General features: G+C 38.5%; 1 long non-coding RNA gene across 1 annotated transcript; it reads right to left on the bottom strand.

Moving 5' to 3' along the window:
- Positions 1-6,469: 6,469 nt before the first annotated feature.
- Positions 6,470-7,022, bottom strand: LOC148200674 (uncharacterized). Its single transcript, XR_015785859.1, has 3 exons — positions 6,918-7,022; positions 6,748-6,838; positions 6,470-6,550 (listed from the first exon to the last, which is right to left on the bottom strand). It is a non-coding gene; the product is annotated as an uncharacterized LOC148200674 (long non-coding RNA).
- Positions 7,023-9,221: the final 2,199 nt, after the last annotated feature.

Here is a 9,221-nt window from a genome sequence, read left to right as displayed (position 1 = left end):
AATTTTTGTTCTGTGAGTTTGGCCCTCTGCGAGGCAATGGTCAAATCCAGGTTTTAATTCTCTGTTATTGACCCTCTGCATGGCAATGGTCAGATTTAAATTTCTGTGCTGTGATTTTGGCCCTCTGCGAGGCAATGGTCAAATCCAGGTTTTAGTTTTTGTTACTGATACTCTACTTGACATTGGTCGTTTGGTATCGTGATTTGAATTATTTTGTTCGTTTTCTGTCATGATTGAAACCCGAACAAAATTTGTGTTTTTATCTTTACTTAGCTTTACTTAAATAATACGAAAAGATTAAATTTTCATATTATTTAGTAATATCTAAGTAAAGAGGGGCAGCTGTCAACACTCAATTTTGTCCGGGTTGTAAAAAATTCGTTTTTTATTGGTTATTTATTATTTTCCTTTTTATTATTTTACCTTTTTGTTTTATTCTATTTTTATGTATTTAGATTTTTTGTTTTTAATTCAATTTCTATTTTTCTTATCTTCAATTTTGTTTTAATAGAGTTAATAATTAAAAAATTAAAAAAATAAAATTAAAACTGAAAACAATTAAAAAATAAAATAAAAATTAAAAAGAAAAAAAGGAAAAAATGAAAAAACGTGGGAATTGGCGTATGGGAGGCGTGTCTCAGCAGGGGGGACCAGGTGGTTAAGAGAATATTTCACAAGATCTTGGGGGGAACAAGGGGGGAGCGGAGGAGATTTTCCAAGGATTTTTTGAGCAGAATTTTGTGGGATCAGAGAGAGAAAAAAAGGAAAAAGGGTGCACACGAGAAACCATCATCTGGGATCATCACCCAGAGTCATCATCGGCACTGGCTCCGGCAAGAGGAGGTCACCGGATACGCAGCTAGCAGAAGCAGCAGCCATAGCAGCAGGTAGGCCTTTTGTTCACTTGTACATTCAGATTCATCATATATGCTTACTGCATAAGCTCCATTCACCCCATCTCGCCAGCCCATACACCATTATCACGGAATCATCTATCCCACTCATGCTCATATGCACACTACGCACTCGTCGTTTCCGATACTAAATGGACAAGATTCAATCAACATTAAAATCAATCAATAAACAATAAAGATTAGGAGAGGCAGAGAGGAAAAGTGGTGTTGCGGAGAGCATTTGGCATTCGAGAAAATCCTCGAATGGGGAAGAAGAAGAGTGGCGTTGATGGCACCGGTGAGGTTAGGGGCGCGACGGCGTTGAGTCCCGGCAGCCCAAGATGTTGAAAGGGAATCTGGTGGCCGTGAAGATGAACGCAGAGGAAGACCCTCCCTGAAAATCGCCGTTTTCGAAGTGAGAAAGGTGGAGCAGTGGCGTCGTGGCTGGTGGTGGTTCTGGTGGCGCGAGTTGCCGCCGGCGAGACCAAGGTTGTTCTGGGCGAGGTGATGGTGGCCGGTTATGACGGAGGTGGCGGGGAGTCATGGTGCTGAGTAGGAGATCTTGGATCTCTGGAGAAGGCACAAGCCGGCGTGAATGAGTGGGAATGAGGGTGAACCTCCTGAACCCCTAGAAAATTCTAGGTTAGAAGCATTGGACTGGGCCAAGCCCAGAAATGAACGTACGTCCGGGAACATTCAGCCTTTTTTTTGACCGTTCGTTCAACGTTCCAAATGAACGAGCGCTCGTTATCCAAACGAGCGAACGCTCGTCATCCGTAAGCCTTTTTGAGCGTTCGTTTCTCACCCATGAACGATCGTTATCTAAACGAGCGAACGCTCGTTAACCTTAAGCTTTTTTGAGCGTTCGTTTACCACCAACGAGCGCTCGTTATCTAAACGAGCGAGCGCTCGTTAACCTTGAGCCTTTTTGACCGTTCGTTCAACGTTCCAAATGAACGAGCGCTCGTTATCCAAAAGAGCGAACGCTCATTATCCAAACGAGCGAACGTTCGCCTTTTTGACCGTTCGTTGAACATTCTCATCAAACGAGCGAACGCTCGTTATCCTTAAGCTTTTTGACCGTTCGTTCAAACCTTCTCACCAACGAGCGCTAGTTATCCAAACGAGCGAACGCTCGTTATCCTTAAGCTTTTTGACCGTTCGTTCAAATTTTCTCCCTGAAGAGCGCTCGAACGAGCGTTCGTTTCCGAACCAATGAACGCTCGTTACTCAGCTTCAATTTCTCAACGTCCGTTCGTCATGCCTTCAACAAGCGTTCGTTATTGAGCCTTCGTTCTCAACGTCCGTTCGTCATATCTCTTGACGAACGCTCGTCATTCGGTCACATTTCTAAACGTCCGTCCGTTATGTTCCCCAATGAACGTTCGTCCTCTTCCCCAACGAACGTTCGTTCTTTACCTAACGAACGCTCGTTATTCTGAATCTCTTCCCAGCGTCCGTTCAGCCTCTCAATTTTCTTTTGTTTATTTATTTTTTCTTTATTGTCTTATTTTATTTTGTTCTATTTATTTATTTTAGACATTTACTTATCCTAAAATATATATTTAATAATACAATATTGATAGTTTAAATAAAAATAAATTTCAAAAAATATGTTTTAAAGGTTTAAGCACACGTGTGACCGCTCGCGTCGTCCTTGTGCTAAAAACCTTCTCTTCTCCTTAAATAAATTTCAAAAAATATGTTTTAAAGGTTTAAGCACACGTGTGACCGCTCGCGTCGTCCTTGTGCTAAAAACCTTCTCTTCTCCTTAAATAAATTTACAAAAATATGTTTTAAAGGTTTAAGCACACGTGTGACCGCTCGCGTCGTCCTTGTGCTAAAAACCTTCTCTTCTCCTTAAAATAAATTTACAAAAATATGTTTTAAAGGTTTAAGCACACGTGTGACCGCTCGCGTCGTCCTTATGCTAAAAACCTTCTCTTCTCCTTAAATAAATTTCAAAAAATATGTTTTAAAGGTTTAGGCACACGTGTGACCGCTCGCGTCGTCCTTGTGCTAAAAACCTTCTCTTCTCCTTAAATAAATTTACAAAAATATGTTTTAAAGGTTTAAGCACACGTGTGACCGCTCGCGTCGTCCTTGTGCTAAAAACCTTTTTCTTCTTCCTTAAATAAATTTACAAAAGAAATACGTTTTGAAGGTTAAGCACACGTGTGGCCGCTCGCGTCGTCCTTGTGCTAAAAACCTTTTCTTTTCTTAAATAAAATTTCAAAAATACGTTTAAAGGTTGAACACTCGTGTGATCGTTCGCATCGTCCTAGTGTTCAATACTTTTCTCTCTTATTTACGTAATATTAAACGAGGGTATGAGTGCTCGTGCGATCGTCCGCATCAGCCTAGCACTCAATACTCTCAAGTTTTTCTAAATAAGTAAATAATGGTATGTGTGCTCGTGCGATCGTCCGCATCAGCCTAGCACTCAATACTCTCAAGTCTTCCTAAATAAGTAAATAACGTATGAGTGCTCGTGTGATCGTTCGCATCGGCCTAGTGCTTAATATCGTTATCTCTCTTTTCAAAAATAATTAAAAATATTTAAATATCATTTTAAAGGTATGAGTACTCGTGCGACCGTTCGCGTCGGCCTAGTACTCATTACGTTCTTTTTCTCGAAAATATTAAAAACATAAAAATCTCCTAAAATTAAAAACATCTGCTTTTGAAACAAACAAACAGTCTTTCAAGCTAGAACTACGTAACCCTGATTTCTCATTTTGAATGAGAATACGTAGGAGCAAGGTCAATCCTTGTCGGGCCCAAAAAACTAAAAAATACATTTTGTTTATTTTTATTTTCATTTTAGGGATAGTTAAACATTTTGAAACCACATCATATTCGCGCATTTAGTTAAAGGTACTGCCTTAGGGCAAGCGTTGTAGGGTGCTAACACCTTCCCTACACGTAACCGACTCCCGAACCCAGAATATGGTTTTCGTGGACCGTGCTTTATCATTTTGAGGTTTTTCCATAGTTTTCCATAATAAACTATGGTGGCGACTCCAAATCTCTTTTCAAAACCCGTTTCTTATTTGGATCGTCGTCCCGTCGCGATTCCGGTTGCGACAATATGGAATTTGTTTTTACATCTTTTATTTAAGATCTATGCTTTCTTTCATCATTAGTTAGGGTTTTTCCTCTTTGTTTAATGCTTGCATTGTTTAACTCATTCGATGCATGATTATTGGTTTTGTCGATACGGGCGCGTACGGGGAAGTCTAGATCCGGGGAATTTCTCCCAATATTATATTGGTTGTCGTTAAGCTCCTGCACTTATGAACTAATCATTAGGAATGCTAGGAATTGTATGAACTCGTGATTAGGAAGAAGCCTTCTTGAAAGGTACTTTAGAGAGTGGCATTAACAATGATGATTTGAATGTTGAATTCCTAAAATATATGAGAGTGGATAAGATGAAATTGACCCCCAACAACATATTCATACATATATTTCATTGAAAGTGTTTATCTTTTGCTTTTGCCATTGATCAAAACTTCATGCATACATATTTAATTTTCGTCTTTTGCATATAAAATCCAAATATTTCGTCTTTAAGTCTTAGCTAATCAATAAACCACACAACTAAACTAGGCCGTGAGTCCTTTGGGAAGAACGATACTCGGTCTTACCAAGTTTATTACTTGAACGATACGGTCATACTTGCCGATTGAAAAACAAGTTTGTGACATCATATTTTGGTGTTCATAAATTTGTCCATCACTTGGGCGCCCCTCAGGGGGGCTTGAGCGCCAGATGTGCACCGCACACCGCCTAGGCGCCCCTTTTGGGAGCTTAAGCGCCAGAAAGTACTGTTCCACGCACGAGTGCCCCACTTAGGACGCTTAAGCGCCAGCGACATGAGCCGGACCTTGTTTCTGTTTTGATTTGACTCTATTTAAAGGACCTAGACGCCCTAAGTTTTGTATCTTTGGCAAGAGGAGCGCAACAGAACACTCTTTCACCCTCTAAAGGTGGATTTGGATGCGGGAGCTTCCATCACAATAAAAAATGCTAAAACAGTCAGAGTTACACAACAAAAATTAGACGAGCTCACTCCCCAAATCCCAAAAGTTTTTCGAAAACCTGGCTTTGATACCGAATGTAACACCCCGATTTTCGAGATTGGACTGTGTAAAATATTTTTTCAAAACTACTTTATAAAACATTCATTTAAGATAATTAAACTTTATTTGATCGAAATTCAAAAGCAACACATAACTAAGAACCTTGTTTTTTTCATAATTAAAACGCAGAATATTACTCTTACATAAAATTTTCAAGTCTGAAACTTTTTAAATAAGGAATAACTAATCAATCCCGAATTAAAAGATCCCAACTCTCGTCAGCTACTTTGATCCAGTCCTTATCTGCAACACCATCTACTTCCGTACAAGTACCATCATCGTAGGTGGAAACCACAACCATAAACAAGCAAGAGTGAGTAACCAGATATAACATAATCGTACATATTTAAAATGAACACAGAATAAGATAACATATACATCATATTTCGTCACATGGTTAATACCACAATCAAACCATCAACGATACAAAGTCGTTTCCTTGTATTGGGCGTCGTAACATGTTCTCACAAGCAGGGTGATTCAAATAATCTTCCCTCCACTAGTGCAAAATAGGCTTTTTAAGTCTGTTATTTCGGGATTTTTAAATCTGTTTTACAACAGACTTAGGTTTGGCAGACTTAAATTTTAAGTCTGTTGTTGACCAACAGGCTTAAATTTTAGTAGATTTAGCAAATGTTGGTTTATTATAACCAAACTAGATTTAAATTTTTTGCTTTTTCTTTAATTTATTTTACAGAAAACCAAAACCTATAATATAGAAAATTTCCTACAACAGAATATATATTTCAAATTACTCATTTCTAGTACATAATAAATAATTCCAAAATCAAAATAAAAAATAAAATCTCTTAACTAAAATTATGTAGTCTAAAACTTAAAACAAAACCTAACCTACACACTGGAGGAGATAACTTGTCCATTAATGTGTTATTTTGACCATGGCCTCCTTTAATATAGGTGATGAATCATCAAACACTTAATACATTAGAACCTAAATCCTGCAATATTTTGAAGAAATGAAAATTAACATATCTTAACGAAACACTGTAAAGCAAACAAAAAAAAAAATACCTCATTAATTATGATTACACAATTTGCCACACCTAAAACAGAGCACACAAGAAAACAGCTATTGACTTATAGAAAATGTTTTCTATTTAATAATTATCTAAATTTTTTATATTTTTTAATTGAATTTCAACAGTTTATAATTTCAGTAATTTATAACAAATTTTAAACATGTAAATCTAAATTTAATCATCCAATTTAAACATATAAGCAGCGGCAACAACAAGCATGTTTAGATACTATGGAAGGATTGAGGAACAAAAATACTAGAGGAAAAAGACAGTTGTGTTATTTGATTACAGGGAGTGCTATAGAGATATATAATAAAGCTTATCCAAAAAATATATATAAATATATATTAGAGATTCATATATATATATATATATATATATATATATATATACATTGGAGATTCAGATACGTACTTTGGTAGGTATATCAGCTGGAAACAAATTTATAGCTAATGCATTGAATTCAAATTCACTGCAGACGACAAAATTTTCACATCAGAAACATGCACAGAGCAAGAAAACCATATTTAAAAGGTAATCAACAAAAGTTACAGTAAAAAACAAGATGATGAATTTAATATACCGCCATAATCAACAAAGTTCGAACAATAAAAGAGAAAAAAAGTTGCAAATAGTCATCGTGAGGTATGTGGATAAGAATCTCCATACCATTTGGAGAGTACTAGCTTCTAGATATTGGGATGAAGAACTCCTCTAGGTGACTCTCTTGTTCATACGTGAAGTGCAGTTGAGTAAACATCTGCCGAACAAGATACAGTCTTACAAAAGCAAGGCAAATGATCATTAGAAACCACAAATGATAGATATTTTCATTTTACCTTCATCCCATCAACGCTCCAAGACCGACAGTTTACAATTACCACTTGGAGTACTTCATTGACTGACGATCCACCATCCATTCTTTGGGCATCCACCATGTGACTGTTAAAAACTTCTTAATGTAAAATATAATATAGACCACACTACCATCCAATTGAAATGATACATAATTTCTTAATGTAACCCAAATTTATAAAAAAGATAAATAAATAAACACTTGACACACCGGAAATATTCCCAAACCATGTTTCACATATATATGACAGCATTATTTCTTAGAAGCAAATCATTAAAAACTTATGTACAAACAATCAAATGACCAAACAATCAAATAATCAAACCCCCGAAAGCCCATGTCATGCATCAATCACACCAACCAACCTTCTGAACACGGCCAGTGATGTTGACTAATCGACTCTTAATTTGACGAACACGTTCTAAATTGAGAGTACTGATCTTGGATGTGAGCTTGTCCAAGGTGGGATGAGCCTCCTGCTCCAACGTCTTTACTGTGAGTCATCAGAGGGAGAGAGAGATTTAGGGTAAAAACAGAGGGAAATTGTCGGCAGGAAATGAAGAGAAGAGAAGAGGGAAGCACAGACCTCGTTCTCCAATATGCTACAGGCGGCTTCAAGGCAGACCTCCATGGCCACCAACTAGAAAGGGAGAATCTTGATGGCATCAGGGTCGTGGTCGTGGTCGTGGTCGGAGTCAGTGTCGTGGTCGTGGTGTTTGGAAGAGGAGAAGGCCTGGTGGTAGCGGAGGATCCTAGCCTGGAGCTCTTGGACGAAGGAGGTGACGGAGGGCTCACGTGAGTTGAGGAGGAGGACCGAATGGGCGGTGATGATGGCCTTGATGTGCTCCAAGTTGATGACGATGCCCCTCTCACGGCCAAGAAGGGTGGAAGGGGAGGAGAGGAAAGGGTCCAATACGTGGAGGTCACGAGCGGGGAGGCTGGTGCTGCAACACGAGACGGCGAGTTGATGCTGAAGTTTGTTGCCTGAAGTGAAAAGGGTTTACGAATTTCTTAGATTTTTTTTTAGGTTAAAACATTTTTTTTAAGTCTATTCCAATGTTACCAGACTTAATAATACTGATTTAAGTACGATAAAAGGTATATGTAAATTATATATATTTTAAGTCTTTTAAGTCACTAACAGACTTTAATAATAACCTTTTATTTACTAAATTGTTACCGTTTATAAAGAGACTTATATTTACATTTTTTTCCACTAGTGTTCGCAACTTTCAAATTTCTCAAAAACTAACAAGTAAAAACACCGTACACTATACTCAACACGAGCCAAAGTTATTGGGCTAGACATTCAACCCTCTAAAATCCTCGCATAGAAGAAGAGTGACACCGAATCTCTATCTCAACTTGAAAAACATCGTTAACATATCGCAATATGTAAGCTTCCACATCCGACCAATTACAAGGAAAATACAAACTTTATATTTACACCACAATTCCAAACACATTTTAAATAATATTCATTAACTCCAATCTCTCCAAAATGAAAATAATATCATCGCAATTAACTTCCATTTAATTAAATCACAACAGCGTCAATAACTTCCATTTACCATAGGCTCAAGTAGACTGATTAGTTCACGGATAACTGTCAAGACATTCAAACATATATGCTTTACGTGTTACAACTACATTCATTTTATTTTGGAAAATGATATTTGAACAACCTGTTTTGACAACATTTAGACACTGGACGCGTGTCTAAATGTGACTGGTGCACGTGGAATTTTTTTCGTAAATGAAAGAATGACGTGGCAAGTGAGAGAATTGGGGGCAGATTCAAAATGTAGGGTTATTTCGAAAATTTGAGATTCAAATGTTTTCAGAGAGAGAAGCTGGAGAACATTTCTTGGAGCACCTTCGAACCTTCGAACCTTCGAACCAGCCACCACAACTATCGCCGGAAACCTGCTGCCCGTAGACGTTGTCGTTTTCCCTCCATCCAGTGCCGCCGGTGTCCGTCGTCTTCCACCCAGCCAGGCAGCTCGGATTGCGGGTCGCCACAGCTCTGACGTTGGCAGACGAACCGAAGACGGCATCGTCTTCCCTCCAGCACAGCCAACCAAGGGCGCGTTTTGAGTATCGATTCCTCCCACCCGCTTCCTTCCCTGTGCCGGACCCTTGCGGTGGTCGTCGGAGTGCCGTCAGAGCCAGAGTCCCTACGAAAGGAATCGCCGGTGTGGAACTATTGTCTGAACCCGTGACCGATGGAGTGCCGAGCGTGACAATCCTTTGTGCGTAGGTGTGTTTTATTTGATTTGTGATTTTT

The sequence above is a fragment of the Vigna umbellata genome, chromosome 4 (genome assembly GCF_029865625.1).
Source record: "Vigna umbellata cultivar VRB3 chromosome 4, Vumbellata_1.0, whole genome shotgun sequence".
Taxonomy (NCBI): domain Eukaryota; kingdom Viridiplantae; phylum Streptophyta; class Magnoliopsida; order Fabales; family Fabaceae; genus Vigna; species Vigna umbellata.
The sequence above is the reverse complement of the archived record's forward strand: the minus strand, read 5'-3'. Positions and strand labels throughout refer to the sequence as shown.